The sequence below is a fragment of the Chiloscyllium plagiosum genome, unplaced genomic scaffold (assembly GCF_037043375.1).
Source record: "Chiloscyllium plagiosum isolate Xiang-an unplaced genomic scaffold, Cpla_swu_hap1 HiC_scaffold_3, whole genome shotgun sequence".
Classification (NCBI taxonomy): domain Eukaryota; kingdom Metazoa; phylum Chordata; class Chondrichthyes; order Orectolobiformes; family Hemiscylliidae; genus Chiloscyllium; species Chiloscyllium plagiosum.
The window spans coordinates 141,871,947-141,893,779 of NW_028270141.1; the positions used below are offsets into that span (position 1 = coordinate 141,871,947).

The following is a 21,833-nucleotide window of genomic DNA, read 5'->3' on the forward strand; positions in this document are numbered from 1 at the left end:
CTTGTACACCACTCAATGAAGGTAAGCATGCAGGTACAGCAGGTAGTGAAGAAGGCTAATAGCATGCTGGCCTTCATAACAAGAGGGATTGAGTATAGAAGCAAAGAGGTCCTTCTGCAGCTGTACAGGGCCCTGGTGAGACCACACCTGGAGTACTGTGTGCAGTTCTGGTCTCCAAATTTGAGGAGAGACATTCTGGCTATTGAGGGAATGCAGCGTAGGTTCACGAGGTCAATTCCTGGAATGGCGGGATTACCTTACACTGAAAGACTGGAGCGACTGGGCTTGTGTACCCTTGAGTTTAGAAGACTGAGAGGGGATCTGGTTGAGACATATAAGATGATCAAAGGATTGGACACTCTGGCGGCAGGCAACATGTTTCCGCTGCGGGGTGAGTGCCGAAACAGAGGACACAGCTTAAAAATACGGGGTAGACCATTTAGGACAGAGATGAGGAGAAACTTCTTCACCCAGAGAGTGGTGGCTGTGTGGAATGCTCTGCCCCAGAGGGCAGTGGAGGCCCAGTCTCTGGATTCATTTAAGAAAGAGTTGGATAGAGCTCTCAAGGATAGTGGAATCAAGGGTTATGGAGATAAGGCAGGAACAGGATACTGATTAAGGATGATCAGCCATGATCATATTGAATGGTGGTGCAGGCTGGAAGGGCAGAATGGCCAACTCCTGCACCTATTGTCTATTGTCCGCCTTTCCTGACTGCCACCCGCAGACAGCGTGCAGCCCCAATCCCTTTCTTTCCGCCTTTCTTGCTGATTTTGGCAGCGCTCCGCTCTCCTCCCCTCCGTGTCTCGTGCCTGCAGGAGACTGATGCCAGGCACAGCAGCAGCAGCAAAAATAACCTGCCGCTCCATTGCCTGGCACAAGACAAGTGCAGAGGGGTGACTTGAGCAGCCACTGCTGGCGGAAAAAGCCTACTGCACCTGGTATTCCCAGGCGGTCTCCCATCCAAGTACTAACCAGGCCTGAGTCTGCTTAGCTTCCGAGATCAGACAAGATTGGGCGTTTTCAGACTAGTATGGCCGTAGGCGCTGGCCCCTGCCTTTTCTCCCTACTTCAAGGCGTGCTGGCCAGCCACATTTTCTTTCTTGCTCTTTCTCTTTATCCCCTTTGGCTTTTTTTTCTCTTTTCTCTTTGCTCTTCCTCCTCCGTGCGTGCTTCCCTCCCTCCGTCCCTCCAGCTGCCTTTCAGCCAGCCCTTGCCCACCAGGCTCCTGTAGTCTCCCACATCCCCACACAGGCCAACTGCAAGCCCTCCCCCTGCTTCATAGGGCCGCAGCCTGCATTCTCTCATCCTTCCACACTCCTCCACCCCTCCATTTCGGAATGCCGGGCACTGACCAGTGGGGTACCGCACGGATCAGTACTGGGACCGCAGCTTTTTACAATCTATCTTCAGGATATACAAGATGGTATTAGCAATAACATTCGCAAATTTCATCAGCTGGGTGGCAGGGTGAAATGTGATGAGGATGTTAGGAGATTACAGGGTGACCTGGACAAGTTAGGTGAGTGCTCAGATGCATGGCAGATGCACTTTCACGTGGATAAATGGATCCTTATCCACTTTGGTGGCAAGAACAGGAAGGCAGATTACCACCTAAGTGGAATCAATTTAGGTAAAGGGGCAGTACAGAGAGATCTGGGGGTTCTTGTACACCACTCAATGAAGGTAAGCATGCAGGTACAGCAGGTAGTGAAGAAGGCTAATAGCATGCTGGCCTTCATAACAAGAGGGATTGAGTATAGAAGCAAAGAGGTCCTTCTGCAGCTGTACAGGGCCCTGGTGAGACCACACCTGGAGTACTGTGTGCAGTTCTGGTCTCCAAATTTGAGGAGAGACATTCTGGCTATTGAGGGAATGCAGCGTAGGTTCACGAGGTCAATTCCTGGAATGGCGGGATTACCTTACACTGAAAGACTGGAGCGACTGGGCTTGTGTACCCTTGAGTTTAGAAGACTGAGAGGGGATCTGGTTGAGACATATAAGATGATCAAAGGATTGGACACTCTGGCGGCAGGCAACATGTTTCCGCTGCGGGGTGAGTGCCGAAACAGAGGACACAGCTTAAAAATACGGGGTAGACCATTTAGGACAGAGATGAGGAGAAACTTCTTCACCCAGAGAGTGGTGGCTGTGTGGAATGCTCTGCCCCAGAGGGCAGTGGAGGCCCAGTCTCTGGATTAATTTAAGAAAGAGTTGGATAGAGCTCTCAAGGATAGTGGAATCAAGGGTTATGGAGATAAGGCAGGAACAGGATACTGATTAAGGATGATCAGCCATGATCATATTGAATGGTGGTGCAGGCTGGAAGGGCAGAATGGCCAACTCCTGCACCTATTGTCTATTGTCCGCCTTTCCTGACTGCCACCCGCAGACAGCGTGCAGCCCCAATCCCTTTCTTTCCGCCTTTCTTGCTGATTTTGGCAGCGCTCCGCTCTCCTCCCCTCCGTGTCTCGTGCCTGCAGGAGACTGATGCCAGGCACAGCAGCAGCAGCAAAAATAACCTGCCGCTCCATTGCCTGGCACAAGACAAGTGCAGAGGGGTGACTTGAGCAGCCACTGCTGGCGGAAAAAGCCTACTGCACCTGGTATTCCCAGGCGGTCTCCCATCCAAGTACTAACCAGGCCTGAGTCTGCTTAGCTTACGAGATCAGGCATTTTCAGACTAGTATGGCCGTAGGCGCTGGCCCCTGCCTTTTCTCCCTACTTCAAGGCGTGCTGGCCAGCCACATTTTCTTTCTTGCTCTTTCTCTTTATCCCCTTTGGCTTTTTTTTCTCTTTTCTCTTTGCTCTTCCTCCTCCGTGCGTGCTTCCCTCCCTCCGTCCCTCCAGCTGCCTTTCAGCCAGCCCTTGCCCACCAGGCTCCTGTAGTCTTCCACATCCCCACACAGGCCAACTGCAAGCCCTCCCCCTGCTTCATAGGGCCGCAGCCTGCATTCTCTCATCCTTCCACACTCCTCCACCCCTCCATTTCGGAATGCCGGGCACTGACCAGTGGGGTACCGCACGGATCAGTACTGGGACCGCAGCTTTTTACAATCTATCTTCAGGATATACAAGATGGTATTAGCAATAACATTCGCAAATTTCATCAGCTGGGTGGCAGGGTGAAATGTGATGAGGATGTTAGGAGATTACAGGGTGACCTGGACAAGTTAGGTGAGTGCTCAGATGCATGGCAGATGCACTTTCACGTGGATAAATGGATCCTTATCCACTTTGGTGGCAAGAACAGGAAGGCAGATTACCACCTAAGTGGAATCAATTTAGGTAAAGGGGCAGTACAGAGAGATCTGGGGGTTCTTGTACACCACTCAATGAAGGTAAGCATGCAGGTACAGCAGGTAGTGAAGAAGGCTAATAGCATGCTGGCCTTCATAACAAGAGGGATTGAGTATAGAAGCAAAGAGGTCCTTCTGCAGCTGTACAGGGCCCTGGTGAGACCACACCTGGAGTACTGTGTGCAGTTCTGGTCTCCAAATTTGAGGAGAGACATTCTGGCTATTGAGGGAATGCAGCGTAGGTTCACGAGGTCAATTCCTGGAATGGCGGGATTACCTTACACTGAAAGACTGGAGCGACTGGGCTTGTGTACCCTTGAGTTTAGAAGACTGAGAGGGGATCTGGTTGAGACATATAAGATGATCAAAGGATTGGACACTCTGGCGGCAGGCAACATGTTTCCGCTGCGGGGTGAGTGCCGAAACAGAGGACACAGCTTAAAAATACGGGGTAGACCATTTAGGACAGAGATGAGGAGAAACTTCTTCACCCAGAGAGTGGTGGCTGTGTGGAATGCTCTGCCCCAGAGGGCAGTGGAGGCCCAGTCTCTGGATTCATTTAAGAAAGAGTTGGATAGAGCTCTCAAGGATAGTGGAATCAAGGGTTATGGAGATAAGGCAGGAACAGGATACTGATTAAGGATGATCAGCCATGATCATATTGAATGGTGGTGCAGGCTGGAAGGGCAGAATGGCCAACTCCTGCACCTATTGTCTATTGTCCGCCTTTCCTGACTGCCACCCGCAGACAGCGTGCAGCCCCAATCCCTTTCTTTCCGCCTTTCTTGCTGATTTTGGCAGCGCTCCGCTCTCCTCCCCTCCGTGTCTCGTGCCTGCAGGAGACTGATGCCAGGCACAGCAGCAGCCGCAAAAATAACCTGCCGCTCCATTGCCTGGCACAAGACAAGTGCAGAGGGGTGACTTGAGCAGCCACTGCTGGCGGAAAAAGCCTACTGCACCTGGTATTCCCAGGCGGTCTCCCATCCAAGTACTAACCAGGCCTGAGTCTGCTTAGCTTCCGAGATCAGACGAGATCGGGCGTTTTCAGACTAGTATGGCCGTAGGCGCTGGCCCCTGCCTTTTCTCCCTACTTCAAGGCGTGCTGGCCAGCCACATTTTCTTTCTTGCTCTTTCTCTTTATCCCCTTTGGCTTTTTTTTCTCTTTTCTCTTTGCTCTTCCTCCTCCGTGCGTGCTTCCCTCCCTCCGTCCCTCCAGCTGCCTTTCAGCCAGCCCTTGCCCACCAGGCTCCTGTAGTCTCCCACATCCCCACACAGGCCAACTGCAAGCCCTCCCCCTGCTTCATAGGGCCGCAGCCTGCATTCTCTCATCCTTCCACACTCCTCCACCCCTCCATTTCGGAATGCCGGGCACTGACCAGTGGGGTACCGCACGGATCAGTACTGGGACCACAGCTTTTTACAATCTATCTTCAGGATATACAAGATAGTATTAGCAATAACATTCGCAAATTTCATCAGCTGGGTGGCAGGGTGAAATGTGATGAGGATGTTAGGAGATTACAGGGTGACCTGGACAAGTTAGGTGAGTGCTCAGATGCATGGCAGATGCACTTTCACGTGGATAAATGGATCCTTATCCACTTTGGTGGCAAGAACAGGAAGGCAGATTACCACCTAAGTGGAATCAATTTAGGTAAAGGGGCAGTACAGAGAGATCTGGGGGTTCTTGTACACCACTCAATGAAGGTAAGCATGCAGGTACAGCAGGTAGTGAAGAAGGCTAATAGCATGCTGGCCTTCATAACAAGAGGGATTGAGTATAGAAGCAAAGAGGTCCTTCTGCAGCTGTACAGGGCCCTGGTGAGACCACACCTGGAGTACTGTGTGCAGTTCTGGTCTCCAAATTTGAGGAGAGACATTCTGGCTATTGAGGGAATGCAGCGTAGGTTCACGAGGTCAATTCCTGGAATGGCGGGATTACCTTACACTGAAAGACTGGAGCGACTGGGCTTGTGTACCCTTGAGTTTAGAAGACTGAGAGGGGATCTGGTTGAGACATATAAGATGATCAAAGGATTGGACACTCTGGCGGCAGGCAACATGTTTCCGCTGCGGGGTGAGTGCCGAAACAGAGGACACAGCTTAAAAATACGGGGTAGACCATTTAGGACAGAGATGAGGAGAAACTTCTTCACCCAGAGAGTGGTGGCTGTGTGGAATGCTCTGCCCCAGAGGGCAGTGGAGGCCCAGTCTCTGGATTCATTTAAGAAAGAGTTGGATAGAGCTCTCAAGGATAGTGGAATCAAGGGTTATGGAGATAAGGCAGGAACAGGATACTGATTAAGGATGATCAGCCATGATCATATTGAATGGTGGTGCAGGCTGGAAGGGCAGAATGGCCAACTCCTGCACCTATTGTCTATTGTCCGCCTTTCCTGACTGCCACCCGCAGACAGCGTGCAGCCCCAATCCCTTTCTTTCCGCCTTTCTTGCTGATTTTGGCAGCGCTCCGCTCTCCTCCCCTCCGTGTCTCGTGCCTGCAGGAGACTGATGCCAGGCACAGCAGCAGCAGCAAAAATAACCTGCCGCTCCATTGCCTGGCACAAGACAAGTGCAGAGGGGTGACTTGAGCAGCCACTGCTGGCGGAAAAAGCCTACTGCACCTGGTATTCCCAGGCGGTCTCCCATCCAAGTACTAACCAGGCCTGAGTCTGCTTAGCTTCCGAGATCAGACGAGATCGGGCGTTTTCAGACTAGTATGGCCGTAGGCGCTGGCCCCTGCCTTTTCTCCCTACTTCAAGGCGTGCTGGCCAGCCACATTTTCTTTCTTGCTCTTTCTCTTTATCCCCTTTGGCTTTTTTTTCTCTTTTCTCTTTGCTCTTCCTCCTCCGTGCGTGCTTCCCTCCCTCCGTCCCTCCAGCTGCCTTTCAGCCAGCCCTTGCCCACCAGGCTCCTGTAGTCTCCCACATCCCCACACAGGCCAACTGCAAGCCCTCCCCCTGCTTCATAGGGCCGCAGCCTGCATTCTCTCATCCTTCCACACTCCTCCACCCCTCCATTTCGGAATGCCGGGCACTGACCAGTGGGGTACCGCACGGATCAGTACTGGGACCGCAGCTTTTTACAATCTATCTTCAGGATATACAAGATGGTATTAGCAATAACATTCGCAAATTTCATCAGCTGGGTGGCAGGGTGAAATGTGATGAGGATGTTAGGAGATTACAGGGTGACCTGGACAAGTTAGGTGAGTGCTCAGATGCATGGCAGATGCACTTTCACGTGGATAAATGGATCCTTATCCACTTTGGTGGCAAGAACAGGAAGGCAGATTACCACCTAAGTGGAATCAATTTAGGTAAAGGGGCAGTACAGAGAGATCTGGGGGTTCTTGTACACCACTCAATGAAGGTAAGCATGCAGGTACAGCAGGTAGTGAAGAAGGCTAATAGCATGCTGGCCTTCATAACAAGAGGGATTGAGTATAGAAGCAAAGAGGTCCTTCTGCAGCTGTACAGGGCCCTGGTGAGACCACACCTGGAGTACTGTGTGCAGTTCTGGTCTCCAAATTTGAGGAGAGACATTCTGGCTATTGAGGGAATGCAGCGTAGGTTCACGAGGTCAATTCCTGGAATGGCGGGATTACCTTACACTGAAAGACTGGAGCGACTGGGCTTGTGTACCCTTGAGTTTAGAAGACTGAGAGGGGATCTGGTTGAGACATATAAGATGATCAAAGGATTGGACACTCTGGCGGCAGGCAACATGTTTCCGCTGCGGGGTGAGTGCTGAAACAGAGGACACAGCTTAAAAATACGGGGTAGACCATTTAGGACAGAGATGAGGAGAAACTTCTTCACCCAGAGAGTGGTGGCTGTGTGGAATGCTCTGCCCCAGAGGGCAGTGGAGGCCCAGTCTCTGGATTCATTTAAGAAAGAGTTGGATAGAGCTCTCAAGGATAGTGGAATCAAGGGTTATGGAGATAAGGCAGGAACAGGATACTGATTAAGGATGATCAGCCATGATCATATTGAATGGTGGTGCAGGCTGGAAGGGCAGAATGGCCAACTCCTGCACCTATTGTCTATTGTCCGCCTTTCCTGACTGCCACCCGCAGACAGCGTGCAGCCCCAATCCCTTTCTTTCCGCCTTTCTTGCTGATTTTGGCAGCGCTCCGCTCTCCTCCCCTCCGTGTCTCGTGCCTGCAGGAGACTGATGCCAGGCACAGCAGCAGCAGCAAAAATAACCTGCCGCTCCATTGCCTGGCACAAGACAAGTGCAGAGGGGTGACTTGAGCAGCCACTGCTGGCGGAAAAAGCCTACTGCACCTGGTATTCCCAGGCGGTCTCCCATCCAAGTACTAACCAGGCCTGAGTCTGCTTAGCTTCCGAGATCGGGCGTTTTCAGACTAGTATGGCCGTAGGCGCTGGCCCCTGCCTTTTCTCCCTACTTCAAGGCGTGCTGGCCAGCCACATTTTCTTTCTTGCTCTTTCTCTTTATCCCCTTTGGCTTTTTTTTCTCTTTTCTCTTTGCTCTTCCTCCTCCGTGCGTGCTTCCCTCCCTCCGTCCCTCCAGCTGCCTTTCAGCCAGCCCTTGCCCACCAGGCTCCTGTAGTCTCCCACATCCCCACACAGGCCAACTGCAAGCCCTCCCCCTGCTTCATAGGGCCGCAGCCTGCATTCTCTCATCCTTCCACACTCCTCCACCCCTCCATTTCGGAATGCCAGGCACTGACCAGTGGGGTACCGCACGGATCAGTACTGGGACCGCAGCTTTTTACAATCTATCTTCAGGATATACAAGATGGTATTAGCAATAACATTCGCAAATTTCATCAGCTGGGTGGCAGGGTGAAATGTGATGAGGATGTTAGGAGATTACAGGGTGACCTGGACAAGTTAGGTGAGTGCTCAGATGCATGGCAGATGCACTTTCACGTGGATAAATGAATCCTTATCCACTTTGGTGGCAAGAACAGGAAGGCAGATTACCACCTAAGTGGAATCAATTTAGGTAAAGGGGCAGTACAGAGAGATCTGGGGGTTCTTGTACACCACTCAATGAAGGTAAGCATGCAGGTACAGCAGGTAGTGAAGAAGGCTAATAGCATGCTGGCCTTCATAACAAGAGGGATTGAGTATAGAAGCAAAGAGGTCCTTCTGCAGCTGTACAGGGCCCTGGTGAGACCACACCTGGAGTACTGTGTGCAGTTCTGGTCTCCAAATTTGAGGAGAGACATTCTGGCTATTGAGGGAATGCAGCGTAGGTACACGAGGTCAATTCCTGGAATGGCGGGATTACCTTACACTGAAAGACTGGAGCGACTGGGCTTGTGTACCCTTGAGTTTAGAAGACTGAGAGGGGATCTGGTTGAGACATATAAGATGATCAAAGGATTGGACACTCTGGCGGCAGGCAACATGTTTCCGCTGCGGGGTGAGTGCCGAAACAGAGGACACAGCTTAAAAATACGGGGTAGACCATTTAGGACAGAGATGAGGAGAAACTTCTTCACCCAGAGAGTGGTGGCTGTGTGGAATGCTCTGCCCCAGAGGGCAGTGGAGGCCCAGTCTCTGGATTCATTTAAGAAAGAGTTGGATAGAGCTCTCAAGGATAGTGGAATCAAGGGTTATGGAGATAAGGCAGGAACAGGATACTGATTAAGGATGATCAGCCATGATCATATTGAATGGTGGTGCAGGCTGGAAGGGCAGAATGGCCAACTCCTGCACCTATTGTCTATTGTCCGCCTTTCCTGACTGCCACCCGCAGACAGCGTGCAGCCCCAATCCCTTTCTTTCCGCCTTTCTTGCTGATTTTGGCAGCGCTCCGCTCTCCTCCCCTCCGTGTCTCGTGCCTGCAGGAGACTGATGCCAGGCACAGCAGCAGCAGCAAAAATAACCTGCCGCTCCATTGCCTGGCACAAGACAAGTGCAGAGGGGTGACTTGAGCAGCCACTGCTGGCGGAAAAAGCCTACTGCACCTGGTATTCCCAGGCGGTCTCCCATCCAAGTACTAACCAGGCCTGAGTCTGCTTAGCTTCCGAGATCAGACGAGATCGGGCGTTTTCAGACTAGTATGGCCGTAGGCGCTGGCCCCTGCCTTTTCTCCCTACTTCAAGGCGTGCTGGCCAGCCACATTTTCTTTCTTGCTCTTTCTCTTTATCCCCTTTGGCTTTTTTTTCTCTTTTCTCTTTGCTCTTCCTCCTCCGTGCGTGCTTCCCTCCCTCCGTCCCTCCAGCTGCCTTTCAGCCAGCCCTTGCCCACCAGGCTCCTGTAGTCTCCCACATCCCCACACAGGCCAACTGCAAGCCCTCCCCCTGCTTCATAGGGCCGCAGCCTGCATTCTCTCATCCTTCCACACTCCTCCACCCCTCCATTTCGGAATGCCGGGCACTGACCAGTGGGGTACCGCACGGATCAGTACTGGGACCGCAGCTTTTTACAATCTATCTTCAGGATATACAAGATGGTATTAGCAATAACATTCGCAAATTTCATCAGCTGGGTGGCAGGGTGAAATGTGATGAGGATGTTAGGAGATTACAGGGTGACCTGGACAAGTTAGGTGAGTGCTCAGATGCATGGCAGATGCACTTTCACGTGGATAAATGGATCCTTATCCACTTTGGTGGCAAGAACAGGAAGGCAGATTACCACCTAAGTGGAATCAATTTAGGTAAAGGGGCAGTACAGAGAGATCTGGGGGTTCTTGTACACCACTCAATGAAGGTAAGCATGCAGGTACAGCAGGTAGTGAAGAAGGCTAATAGCATGCTGGCCTTCATAACAAGAGGGATTGAGTATAGAAGCAAAGAGGTCCTTCTGCAGCTGTACAGGGCCCTGGTGAGACCACACCTGGAGTACTGTGTGCAGTTCTGGTCTCCAAATTTGAGGAGAGACATTCTGGCTATTGAGGGAATGCAGCGTAGGTTCACGAGGTCAATTCCTGGAATGGCGGGATTACCTTACACTGAAAGACTGGAGCGACTGGGCTTGTGTACCCTTGAGTTTAGAAGACTGAGAGGGGATCTGGTTGAGACATATAAGATGATCAAAGGATTGGACACTCTGGCGGCAGGCAACATGTTTCCGCTGCGGGGTGAGTGCCGAAACAGAGGACACAGCTTAAAAATACGGGGTAGACCATTTAGGACAGAGATGAGGAGAAACTTCTTCACCCAGAGAGTGGTGGCTGTGTGGAATGCTCTGCCCCAGAGGGCAGTGGAGGCCCAGTCTCTGGATTCATTTAAGAAAGAGTTGGATAGAGCTCTCAAGGATAGTGGAATCAAGGGTTATGGAGATAAGGCAGGAACAGGATACTGATTAAGGATGATCAGCCATGATCATATTGAATGGTGGTGCAGGCTGGAAGGGCAGAATGGCCAACTCCTGCACCTATTGTCTATTGTCCGCCTTTCCTGACTGCCACCCGCAGACAGCGTGCAGCCCCAATCCCTTTCTTTCCGCCTTTCTTGCTGATTTTGGCAGCGCTCCGCTCTCCTCCCCTCCGTGTCTCGTGCCTGCAGGAGACTGATGCCAGGCACAGCAGCAGCAGCAAAAATAACCTGCCGCTCCATTGCCTGGCACAAGACAAGTGCAGAGGGGTGACTTGAGCAGCCACTGCTGGCGGAAAAAGCCTACTGTACCTGGTATTCCCAGGCGGTCTCCCATCCAAGTACTAACCAGGCCTGAGTCTGCTTAGCTTCCGAGATCAGACGAGATCGGGCGTTTTCAGACTAGTATGGCCGTAGGCGCTGGCCCCTGCCTTTTCTCCCTACTTCAAGGCGTGCTGGCCAGCCACATTTTCTTTCTTGCTCTTTCTCTTTATCCCCTTTGGCTTTTTTTTCTCTTTTCTCTTTGCTCTTCCTCCTCCGTGCGTGCTTCCCTCCCTCCGTCCCTCCAGCTGCCTTTCAGCCAGCCCTTGCCCACCAGGCTCCTGTAGTCTCCCACATCCCCACACAGGCCAACTGCAAGCCCTCCCCCTGCTTCATCGGGCCGCAGCCTGCATTCTCTCATCCTTCCACACTCCTCCACCCCTCCATTTCGGAATGCCGGGCACTGACCAGTGGGGTACCGCACGGATCAGTACTGGGACCGCAGCTTTTTACAATCTATCTTCAGGATATACAAGATGGTATTAGCAATAACATTCGCAAATTTCATCAGCTGGGTGGCAGGGTGAAATGTGATGAGGATGTTAGGAGATTACAGGGTGACCTGGACAAGTTAGGTGAGTGCTCAGATGCATGGCAGATGCACTTTCACGTGGATAAATGGATCCTTATCCACTTTGGTGGCAAGAACAGGAAGGCAGATTACCACCTAAGTGGAATCAATTTAGGTAAAGGGGCAGTACAGAGAGATCTGGGGGTTCTTGTACACCACTCAATGAAGGTAAGCATGCAGGTACAGCAGGTAGTGAAGAAGGCTAATAGCATGCTGGCCTTCATAACAAGAGGGATTGAGTATAGAAGCAAAGAGGTCCTTCTGCAGCTGTACAGGGCCCTGGTGAGACCACACCTGGAGTACTGTGTGCAGTTCTGGTCTCCAAATTTGAGGAGAGACATTCTGGCTATTGAGGGAATGCAGCGTAGGTTCACGGGGTCAATTCCTGGAATGGCGGGATTACCTTACACTGAAAGACTGGAGCGACTGGGCTTGTGTACCCTTGAGTTTAGAAGACTGAGAGGGGATCTGGTTGAGACATATAAGATGATCAAAGGATTGGACACTCTGGCGGCAGGCAACATGTTTCCGCTGCGGGGTGAGTGCCGAAACAGAGGACACAGCTTAAAAATACGGGGTAGACCATTTAGGACAGAGATGAGGAGAAACTTCTTCACCCAGAGAGTGGTGGCTGTGTGGAATGCTCTGCCCCAGAGGGCAGTGGAGGCCCAGTCTCTGGATTCATTTAAGAAAGAGTTGGATAGAGCTCTCAAGGATAGTGGAATCAAGGGTTATGGAGATAAGGCAGGAACAGGATACTGATTAAGGATGATCAGCCATGATCATATTGAATGGTGGTGCAGGCTGGAAGGGCAGAATGGCCAACTCCTGCACCTATTGTCTATTGTCCGCCTTTCCTGACTGCCACCCGCAGACAGCGTGCAGCCCCAATCCCTTTCTTTCCGCCTTTCTTGCTGATTTTGGCAGCGCTCCGCTCTCCTCCCCTCCGTGTCTCGTGCCTGCAGGAGACTGATGCCAGGCACAGCAGCAGCAGCAAAAATAACCTGCCGCTCCATTGCCTGGCACAAGACAAGTGCAGAGGGGTGACTTGAGCAGCCACTGCTGGCGGAAAAAGCCTACTGCACCTGGTATTCCCAGGCGGTCTCCCATCCAAGTACTAACCAGGCCTGAGTCTGCTTAGCTTCCGAGATCAGACGAGATCGGGCGTTTTCAGACTAGTATGGCCGTAGGCGCTGGCCCCTGCCTTTTCTCCCTACTTCAAGGCGTGCTGGCCAGCCACATTTTCTTTCTTGCTCTTTCTCTTTATCCCCTTTGGCTTTTTTTTCTCTTTTCTCTTTGCTCTTCCTCCTCCGTGCGTGCTTCCCTCCCTCCGTCCCTCCAGCTGCCTTTCAGCCAGCCCTTGCCCACCAGGCTCCTGTAGTCTCCCACATCCCCACACAGGCCAACTGCAAGCCCTCCCCCTGCTTCATAGGGCCGCAGCCTGCATTCTCTCATCCTTCCACACTCCTCCACCCCTCCATTTCGGAATGCCAGGCACTGACCAGTGGGGTACCGCACGGATCAGTACTGGGACCGCAGCTTTTTACAATCTATCTTCAGGATATACAAGATGGTATTAGCAATAACATTCGCAAATTTCATCAGCTGGGTGGCAGGGTGAAATGTGATGAGGATGTTAGGAGATTACAGGGTGACCTGGACAAGTTAGGTGAGTGCTCAGATGCATGGCAGATGCACTTTCACGTGGATAAATGGATCCTTATCCACTTTGGTGGCAAGAACAGGAAGGCAGATTACCACCTAAGTGGAATCAATTTAGGTAAAGGGGCAGTACAGAGAGATCTGGGGGTTCTTGTACACCACTCAATGAAGGTAAGCATGCAGGTACAGCAGGTAGTGAAGAAGGCTAATAGCATGCTGGCCTTCATAACAAGAGGGATTGAGTATAGAAGCAAAGAGGTCCTTCTGCAGCTGTACAGGGCCCTGGTGAGACCACACCTGGAGTACTGTGTGCAGTTCTGGTCTCCAAATTTGAGGAGAGACATTCTGGCTATTGAGGGAATGCAGCGTAGGTTCACGAGGTCAATTCCTGGAATGGCGGGATTACCTTACACTGAAAGACTGGAGCGACTGGGCTTGTGTACCCTTGAGTTTAGAAGACTGAGAGGGGATCTGGTTGAGACATATAAGATGATCAAAGGATTGGACACTCTGGCGGCAGGCAACATGTTTCCGCTGCGGGGTGAGTGCCGAAACAGAGGACACAGCTTAAAAATACGGGGTAGACCATTTAGGACAGAGATGAGGAGAAACTTCTTCACCCAGAGAGTGGTGGCTGTGTGGAATGCTCTGCCCCAGAGGGCAGTGGAGGCCCAGTCTCTGGATTCATTTAAGAAAGAGTTGGATAGAGCTCTCAAGGATAGTGGAATCAAGGGTTATGGAGATAAGGCAGGAACAGGATACTGATTAAGGATGATCAGCCATGATCATATTGAATGGTGGTGCAGGCTGGAAGGGCAGAATGGCCAACTCCTGCACCTATTGTCTATTGTCCGCCTTTCCTGACTGCCACCCGCAGACAGCGTGCAGCCCCAATCCCTTTCTTTCCGCCTTTCTTGCTGATTTTGGCAGCGCTCCGCTCTCCTCCCCTCCGTGTCTCGTGCCTGCAGGAGACTGATGCCAGGCACAGCAGCAGCAGCAAAAATAACCTGCCGCTCCATTGCCTGGCACAAGACAAGTGCAGAGGGGTGACTTGAGCAGCCACTGCTGGCGGAAAAAGCCTACTGCACCTGGTATTCCCAGGCGGTCTCCCATCCAAGTACTAACCAGGCCTGAGTCTGCTTAGCTTCCGAGATCAGACGAGATCGGGCGTTTTCAGACTAGTATGGCCGTAGGCGCTGGCCCCTGCCTTTTCTCCCTACTTCAAGGCGTGCTGGCCAGCCACATTTTCTTTCTTGCTCTTTCTCTTTATCCCCTTTGGCTTTTTTTTCTCTTTTCTCTTTGCTCTTCCTCCTCCGTGCGTGCTTCCCTCCCTCCGTCCCTCCAGCTGCCTTTCAGCCAGCCCTTGCCCACCAGGCTCCTGTAGTCTCCCACATCCCCACACAGGCCAACTGCAAGCCCTCCCCCTGCTTCATAGGGCCGCAGCCTGCATTCTCTCATCCTTCCACACTCCTCCACCCCTCCATTTCGGAATGCCGGGCACTGACCAGTGGGGTACCGCACGGATCAGTACTGGGACCGCAGCTTTTTACAATCTATCTTCAGGATATACAAGATGGTATTAGCAATAACATTCGCAAATTTCATCAGCTGGGTGGCAGGGTGAAATGTGATGAGGATCTTAGGAGATTACAGGGTGACCTGGACAAGTTAGGTGAGTGCTCAGATGCATGGCAGATGCACTTTCACGTGGATAAATGGATCCTTATCCACTTTGGTGGCAAGAACAGGAAGGCAGATTACCACCTAAGTGGAATCAATTTAGGTAAAGGGGCAGTACAGAGAGATCTGGGGGTTCTTGTACACCACTCAATGAAGGTAAGCATGCAGGTACAGCAGGTAGTGAAGAAGGCTAATAGCATGCTGGCCTTCATAACAAGAGGGATTGAGTATAGAAGCAAAGAGGTCCTTCTGCAGCTGTACAGGGCCCTGGTGAGACCACACCTGGAGTACTGTGTGCAGTTCTGGTCTCCAAATTTGAGGAGAGACATTCTGGCTATTGAGGGAATGCAGCGTAGGTTCACGAGGTCAATTCCTGGAATGGCGGGATTACCTTACACTGAAAGACTGGAGCGACTGGGCTTGTGTACCCTTGAGTTTAGAAGACTGAGAGGGGATCTGGTTGAGACATATAAGATGATCAAAGGATTGGACACTCTGGCGGCAGGCAACATGTTTCCGCTGCGGGGTGAGTGCCGAAACAGAGGACACAGCTTAAAAATACGGGGTAGACCATTTAGGACAGAGATGAGGAGAAACTTCTTCACCCAGAGAGTGGTGGCTGTGTGGAATGCTCTGCCCCAGAGGGCAGTGGAGGCCCAGTCTCTGGATTCATTTAAGAAAGAGTTGGATAGAGCTCTCAAGGATAGTGGAATCAAGGGTTATGGAGATAAGGCAGGAACAGGATACTGATTAAGGATGATCAGCCATGATCATATTGAATGGTGGTGCAGGCTGGAAGGGCAGAATGGCCAACTCCTGCACCTATTGTCTATTGTCCGCCTTTCCTGACTGCCACCCGCAGACAGCGTGCAGCCCCAATCCCTTTCTTTCCGCCTTTCTTGCTGATTTTGGCAGCGCTCCGCTCTCCTCCCCTCCGTGTCTCGTGCCTGCAGGAGACTGATGCCAGGCACAGCAGCAGCAGCAAAAATAACCTGCCGCTCCATTGCCTGGCACAAGACAAGTGCAGAGGGGTGACTTGAGCAGCCACTGCTGGCGGAAAAAGCCTACTGCACCTGGTATGCCCAGGCGGTCTCCCATCCAAGTACTAACCAGGCCTGAGTCTGCTTAGCTTCCAAGATCAGACGAGATCGGGCGTTTTCAGACTAGTATGGCCGTAGGCGCTGGCCCCTGCCTTTTCTCCCTACTTCAAAGCGTGCTGGCCAGCCACATTTTCTTTGTTGCTCTTTCTCTTTATCCCCTTTGGCTTTTTTTTCTCTTTTCTCTTTGCTCTTCCTCCTCCGTGCGTGCTTCCCTCCCTCCGTCCCTCCAGCTGCCTTTCAGCCAGCCCTTGCCCACCAGGCTCCTGTAGTCTCCCACATCCCCACACAGGCCAACTGCAAGCCCTCCCCCTGCTTCATAGGGCCGCAGCCTGCATTCTCTCATCCTTCCACACTCCTCCACCCCTCCATTTCGGAATGCCGGGCACTGACCAGTGGGGTACCGCACGGATCAGTACTGGGACCGCAGCTTTTTACAATCTATCTTCAGGATATACAAGATGGTATTAGCAATAACATTCGCAAATTTCATCAGCTGGGTGGCAGGGTGAAATGTGATGAGGATGTTAGGAGATTACAGGGTGACCTGGACAAGTTAGGTGAGTGCTCAGATGCATGGCAGATGCACTTTCACGTGGATAAATGGATCCTTATCCACTTTGGTGGCAAGAACAGGAAGGCAGATTACCACCTAAGTGGAATCAATTTAGGTAAAGGGGCAGTACAGAGAGATCTGGGGGTTCTTGTACACCACTCAATGAAGGTAAGCATGCAGGTACAGCAGGTAGTGAAGAAGGCTAATAGCATGCTGGCCTTCATAACAAGAGGGATTGAGTATAGAAGCAAAGAGGTCCTTCTGCAGCTGTACAGGGCCCTGGTGAGACCACACCTGGAGTACTGTGTGCAGTTCTGGTCTCCAAATTTGAGGAGAGACATTCTGGCTATTGAGGGAATGCAGCGTAGGTTCACGAGGTCAATTCCTGGAATGGCGGGATTACCTTACACTGAAAGACTGGAGCGACTGGGCTTGTGTACCCTTGAGTTTAGAAGACTGAGAGGGGATCTGGTTGAGACATATAAGATGATCAAAGGATTGGACACTCTGGCGGCAGGCAACATGTTTCCGCTGCGGGGTGAGTGCCGAAACAGAGGACACAGCTTAAAAATACGGGGTAGACCATTTAGGACAGAGATGAGGAGAAACTTCTTCACCCAGAGAGTGGTGGCTGTGTGGAATGCTCTGCCCCAGAGGGCAGTGGAGGCCCAGTCTCTGGATTCATTTAAGAAAGAGTTGGATAGAGCTCTCAAGGATAGTGGAATCAAGGGTTATGGAGATAAGGCAGGAACAGGATACTGATTAAGGATGATCAGCCATGATCATATTGAATGGTGGTGCAGGCTGGAAGGGCAGAATGGCCAATTCCTGCACCTATTGTCTATTGTCCGCCTTTCCTGACTGCCACCCGCAGACAGCGTGCAGCCCCAATCCCTTTCTTTCCGCCTTTCTTGCTGATTTTGGCAGCGCTCCGCTCTCCTCCCCTCCGTGTCTCGTGCCTGCAGGAGACTGATGCCAGGCACAGCAGCAGCAGCAAAAATAACCTGCCGCTCCATTGCCTGGCACAAGACAAGTGCAGAGGGGTGACTTGAGCAGCCACTGCTGGCGGAAAAAGCCTACTGCACCTGGTATTCCCAGGCGGACTCCCATCCAAGTACTAACCAGGCCTGAGTCTGCTTAGCTTCCGAGATCAGACAAGATCGGGCGTTTTCAGACTAGTATGGCCGTAGGCGCTGGCCCCTGCCTTTTCTCCCTACTTCAAAGCGTGCTGGCCAGCCACATTTTCTTTCTTGCTCTTTCTCTTTATCCCCTTTGGCTTTTTTTTCTCTTTTCTCTTTGCTCTTCCTCCTCCGTGCGTGCTTCCCTCCCTCCGTCCCTCCAGCTGCCTTTCAGCCAGCCCTTGCCCACCAGGCTCCTGTAGTCTCCCACATCCCCACACAGGCCAACTGCAAGCCCTCCCCCTGCTTCATAGGGCCGCAGCCTGCATTCTCTCATCCTTCCACACTCCTCCACCCCTCCATTTCGGAATGCCGGGCACTGACCAGTGGGGTACCGCACGGATCTGTACTGGGACCGCAGCTTTTTACAATCTATCTTCAGGATATACAAGATGGTATTAGCAATAACATTCGCAAATTTCATCAGCTGGGTGGCAGGGTGAAATGTGATGAGGATGTTAGGAGATTACAGGGTGACCTGGACAAGTTAGGTGAGTGCTCAGATGCATGGCAGATGCACTTTCACGTGGATAAATGGATCCTTATCCACTTTGGTGGCAAGAACAGGAAGGCAGATTACCACCTAAGTGGAATCAATTTAGGTAAAGGGGCAGTACAGAGAGATCTGGGGGTTCTTGTACACCACTCAATGAAGGTAAGCATGCAGGTACAGCAGGTAGTGAAGAAGGCTAATAGCATGCTGGCCTTCATAACAAGAAGGATTGAGTATAGAAGCAAAGAGGTCCTTCTGCAGCTGTACAGGGCCCTGGTGAGACCACACCTGGAGTACTGTGTGCAGTTCTGGTCTCCAAATTTGAGGAGAGACATTCTGGCTATTGAGGGAATGCAGCGTAGGTTCACGAGGTCAATTCCTGGAATGGCGGGATTACCTTACACTGAAAGACTGGAGCGACTGGGCTTGTGTACCCTTGAGTTTAGAAGACTGAGAGGGGATCTGGTTGAGACATATAAGATGATCAAAGGATTGGACACTCTGGCGGCAGGCAACATGTTTCCGCTGCGGGGTGAGTGCCGAAACAGAGGACACAGCTTAAAAATACGGGGTAGACCATTTAGGACAGAGATGAGGAGAAACTTCTTCACCCAGAGAGTGGTGGCTGTGTGGAATGCTCTGCCCCAGAGGGCAGTGGAGGCCCAGTCTCTGGATTCATTTAAGAAAGAGTTGGATAGAGCTCTCAAGGATAGTGGAATCAAGGGTTATGGAGATAAGGCAGGAACAGGATACTGATTAAGGATGATCAGCCATGATCATATTGAATGGTGGTGCAGGCTGGAAGGGCAGAATGGCCAACTCCTGCACCTATTGTCTATTGTCCGCCTTTCCTGACTGCCACCCGCAGACAGCGTGCAGCCCCAATCCCTTTCTTTCCGCCTTTCTTGCTGATTTTGGCAGCGCTCCGCTCTCCTCCCCTCCGTGTCTCGTGCCTGCAGGAGACTGATGCCAGGCACAGCAGCAGCAGCAGCAAAAATAACCTGCCGCTCCATTGCCTGGCACAAGACAAGTGCAGAGGGGTGACTTGAGCAGCCACTGCTGGCGGAAAAAGCCTACTGCACCTGGTATTCCCAGGCGGTCTCCCATCCAAGTACTAACCAGGCCTGAGTCTGCTTAGCTTCCAAGATCAGACGAGATCGGGCGTTTTCAGACTAGTACGGCCATAGGCGCTGGCCCCTGCCTTTTCTCCCTACTTCAAGGCGTGCTGGCCAGCCACATTTTCTTTCTTGCTCTTTCTCTTTATCCCCTTTGGCTTTTTTTTCTCTTTTCTCTTTGCTCTTCCTCCTCCGTGCGTGCTTCCCTCCCTCCGTCCCTCCAGCTGCCTTTCAGCCAGCCCTTGCCCACCAGGCTCCTGTAGTCTCCCACATCCCCACACAGGCCAACTGCAAGCCCTCCCCCTGCTTCATAGGGCCGCAGCCTGCATTCTCTCATCCTTCCACACTCCTCCACCCCTCCATTTCGGAATGCCGGGCACTGACCAGTGGGGTACCGCACGGATCAGTACTGGGACCGCAGCTTTTTACAATCTATCTTCAGGATATACAAGATGGTATTAGCAATAACATTCGCAAATTTCATCAGCTGGGTGGCAGGGTGAAATGTGATGAGGATGTTAGGAGATTACAGGGTGACCTGGACAAGTTAGGTGAGTGCTCAGATGCATGGCAGATGCACTTTCACGTGGATAAATGGATCCTTATCCACTTTGGTGGCAAGAACAGGAAGGCAGATTACCACCTAAGTGGAATCAATTTAGGTAAAGGGGCAGTACAGAGAGATCTGGGGGTTCTTGTACACCACTCAATGAAGGTAAGCATGCAGGTACAGCAGGTAGTGAAGAAGGCTAATAGCATGCTGGCCTTCATAACAAGAGGGATTGAGTATAGAAGCAAAGAGGTCCTTCTGCAGCTGTACAGGGCCCTGGTGAGACCACACCTGGAGTACTGTGTGCAGTTCTGGTCTCCAAATTTGAGGAGAGACATTCTGGCTATTGAGGGAATGCAGCGTAGGTTCACGAGGTCAATTCCTGGAATGGCGGGATTACCTTACACTGAAAGACTGGAGCGACTGGGCTTGTGTACCCTTGAGTTTAGAAGACTGAGAGGGGATCTGGTTGAGACATATAAGATGATCAAAGGATTGGACACTCTGGCGGCAGGCAACATGTTTCCGCTGCGGGGTGAGTGCCGAAACAGAGGACACAGCTTAAAAATACGGGGTAGACCATTTAGGACAGAGATGAGGAGAAACTTCTTCACCCAGAGAGTGGTGGCTGTGTGGAATGCTCTGCCCCAGAGGGCAGTGGAGGCCCAGTCTCTGGATTCATTTAAGAAAGAGTTGGATAGAGCTCTCAAGGATAGTGGAATCAAGGGTTATGGAGATAAGGCAGGAACAGGATACTGATTAAGGATGATCAGCCATGATCATATTGAATGGTGGTGCAGGCTGGAAGGGCAGAATGGCCAACTCCTGCACCTATTGTCTATTGTCCGCCTTTCCTGACTGCCACCCGCAGACAGCGTGCAGCCCCAATCCCTTTCTTTCCGCCTTTCTTGCTGATTTTGGCAGCGCTCCGCTCTCCTCCCCTCCGTGTCTCGTGCCTGCAGGAGACTGATGCCAGGCACAGCAGCAGCAGCAAAAATAACCTGCCGCTCCATTGCCTGGCACAAGACAAGTGCAGAGGGGTGACTTGAGCAGCCACTGCTGGCGGAAAAAGCCTACTGTACCTGGTATTCCCAGGCGGTCTCCCATCCAAGTACTAACCAGGCCTGAGTCTGCTTAGCTTCCGAGATCAGACGAGATCGGGCGTTTTCAGACTAGTATGGCCGTAGGCGCTGGCCCCTGCCTTTTCTCCCTACTTCAAGGCGTGCTGGCCAGCCACATTTTCTTTCTTGCTCTTTCTCTTTATCCCCTTTGGCTTTTTTTTCTCTTTTCTCTTTGCTCTTCCTCCTCCGTGCGTGCTTCCCTCCCTCCGTCCCTCCAGCTGCCTTTCAGCCAGCCCTTGCCCACCAGGCTCCTGTAGTCTCCCACATCCCCACACAGGCCAACTGCAAGCCCTCCCCCTGCTTCATCGGGCCGCAGCCTGCATTCTCTCATCCTTCCACACTCCTCCACCCCTCCATTTCGGAATGCCGGGCACTGACCAGTGGGGTACCGCACGGATCAGTACTGGGACCGCAGCTTTTTACAATCTATCTTCAGGATATACAAGATGGTATTAGCAATAACATTCGCAAATTTCATCAGCTGGGTGGCAGGGTGAAATGTGATGAGGATGTTAGGAGATTACAGGGTGACCTGGACAAGTTAGGTGAGTGCTCAGATGCATGGCAGATGCACTTTCACGTGGATAAATGGATCCTTATCCACTTTGGTGGCAAGAACAGGAAGGCAGATTACCACCTAAGTGGAATCAATTTAGGTAAAGGGGCAGTACAGAGAGATCTGGGGGTTCTTGTACACCACTCAATGAAGGTAAGCATGCAGGTACAGCAGGTAGTGAAGAAGGCTAATAGCATGCTGGCCTTCATAACAAGAGGGATTGAGTATAGAAGCAAAGAGGTCCTTCTGCAGCTGTACAGGGCCCTGGTGAGACCACACCTGGAGTACTGTGTGCAGTTCTGGTCTCCAAATTTGAGGAGAGACATTCTGGCTATTG

At 51.8% G+C, this 21,833-nt stretch overlaps 11 non-coding genes and 2 pseudogenes across 11 annotated transcripts; all 13 read right to left on the reverse strand.

The window, feature by feature from the left end:
• Nucleotides 1-926: 926 nt before the first annotated feature.
• Nucleotides 927-1,045, reverse strand: LOC148151545 (5S ribosomal RNA). Its single transcript, XR_015756329.1, has one exon. It is a non-coding gene; the product is annotated as a 5S ribosomal RNA (ribosomal RNA).
• A 1,546-nt stretch (nt 1,046-2,591) lies between these two features.
• LOC148151546 (5S ribosomal RNA) lies at nt 2,592-2,700 on the reverse strand (annotated as a pseudogene).
• Nucleotides 2,701-4,246: 1,546 nt separating this feature from the next.
• LOC148151547 (5S ribosomal RNA) lies at nt 4,247-4,365 on the reverse strand. Its single transcript, XR_015756569.1, has one exon. It is a non-coding gene; the product is annotated as a 5S ribosomal RNA (ribosomal RNA).
• Nucleotides 4,366-5,911: 1,546 nt separating this feature from the next.
• Nucleotides 5,912-6,030, reverse strand: LOC148151548 (5S ribosomal RNA). The gene has a single exon (XR_015756570.1). It is a non-coding gene; the product is annotated as a 5S ribosomal RNA (ribosomal RNA).
• A 1,546-nt stretch (nt 6,031-7,576) lies between these two features.
• Nucleotides 7,577-7,685, reverse strand: LOC148151549 (5S ribosomal RNA; annotated as a pseudogene).
• Nucleotides 7,686-9,231: 1,546 nt separating this feature from the next.
• LOC148151550 (5S ribosomal RNA) lies at nt 9,232-9,350 on the reverse strand. Its single transcript, XR_015756571.1, has one exon. It is a non-coding gene; the product is annotated as a 5S ribosomal RNA (ribosomal RNA).
• A 1,546-nt stretch (nt 9,351-10,896) lies between these two features.
• Nucleotides 10,897-11,015, reverse strand: LOC148151551 (5S ribosomal RNA). The gene has a single exon (XR_015756754.1). It is a non-coding gene; the product is annotated as a 5S ribosomal RNA (ribosomal RNA).
• Nucleotides 11,016-12,561: 1,546 nt separating this feature from the next.
• On the reverse strand, nt 12,562-12,680 carry LOC148151552 (5S ribosomal RNA). Its single transcript, XR_015756572.1, has one exon. It is a non-coding gene; the product is annotated as a 5S ribosomal RNA (ribosomal RNA).
• Nucleotides 12,681-14,226: 1,546 nt separating this feature from the next.
• LOC148151553 (5S ribosomal RNA) lies at nt 14,227-14,345 on the reverse strand. The gene has a single exon (XR_015756573.1). It is a non-coding gene; the product is annotated as a 5S ribosomal RNA (ribosomal RNA).
• A 1,546-nt stretch (nt 14,346-15,891) lies between these two features.
• LOC148151554 (5S ribosomal RNA) lies at nt 15,892-16,010 on the reverse strand. The gene has a single exon (XR_015756278.1). It is a non-coding gene; the product is annotated as a 5S ribosomal RNA (ribosomal RNA).
• A 1,546-nt stretch (nt 16,011-17,556) lies between these two features.
• LOC148151555 (5S ribosomal RNA) lies at nt 17,557-17,675 on the reverse strand. The gene has a single exon (XR_015755916.1). It is a non-coding gene; the product is annotated as a 5S ribosomal RNA (ribosomal RNA).
• Nucleotides 17,676-19,224: 1,549 nt separating this feature from the next.
• LOC148151556 (5S ribosomal RNA) lies at nt 19,225-19,343 on the reverse strand. The gene has a single exon (XR_015756288.1). It is a non-coding gene; the product is annotated as a 5S ribosomal RNA (ribosomal RNA).
• A 1,546-nt stretch (nt 19,344-20,889) lies between these two features.
• LOC148151557 (5S ribosomal RNA) lies at nt 20,890-21,008 on the reverse strand. Its single transcript, XR_015756755.1, has one exon. It is a non-coding gene; the product is annotated as a 5S ribosomal RNA (ribosomal RNA).
• Between the last annotated feature and the right edge of the window lie 825 nt (nt 21,009-21,833).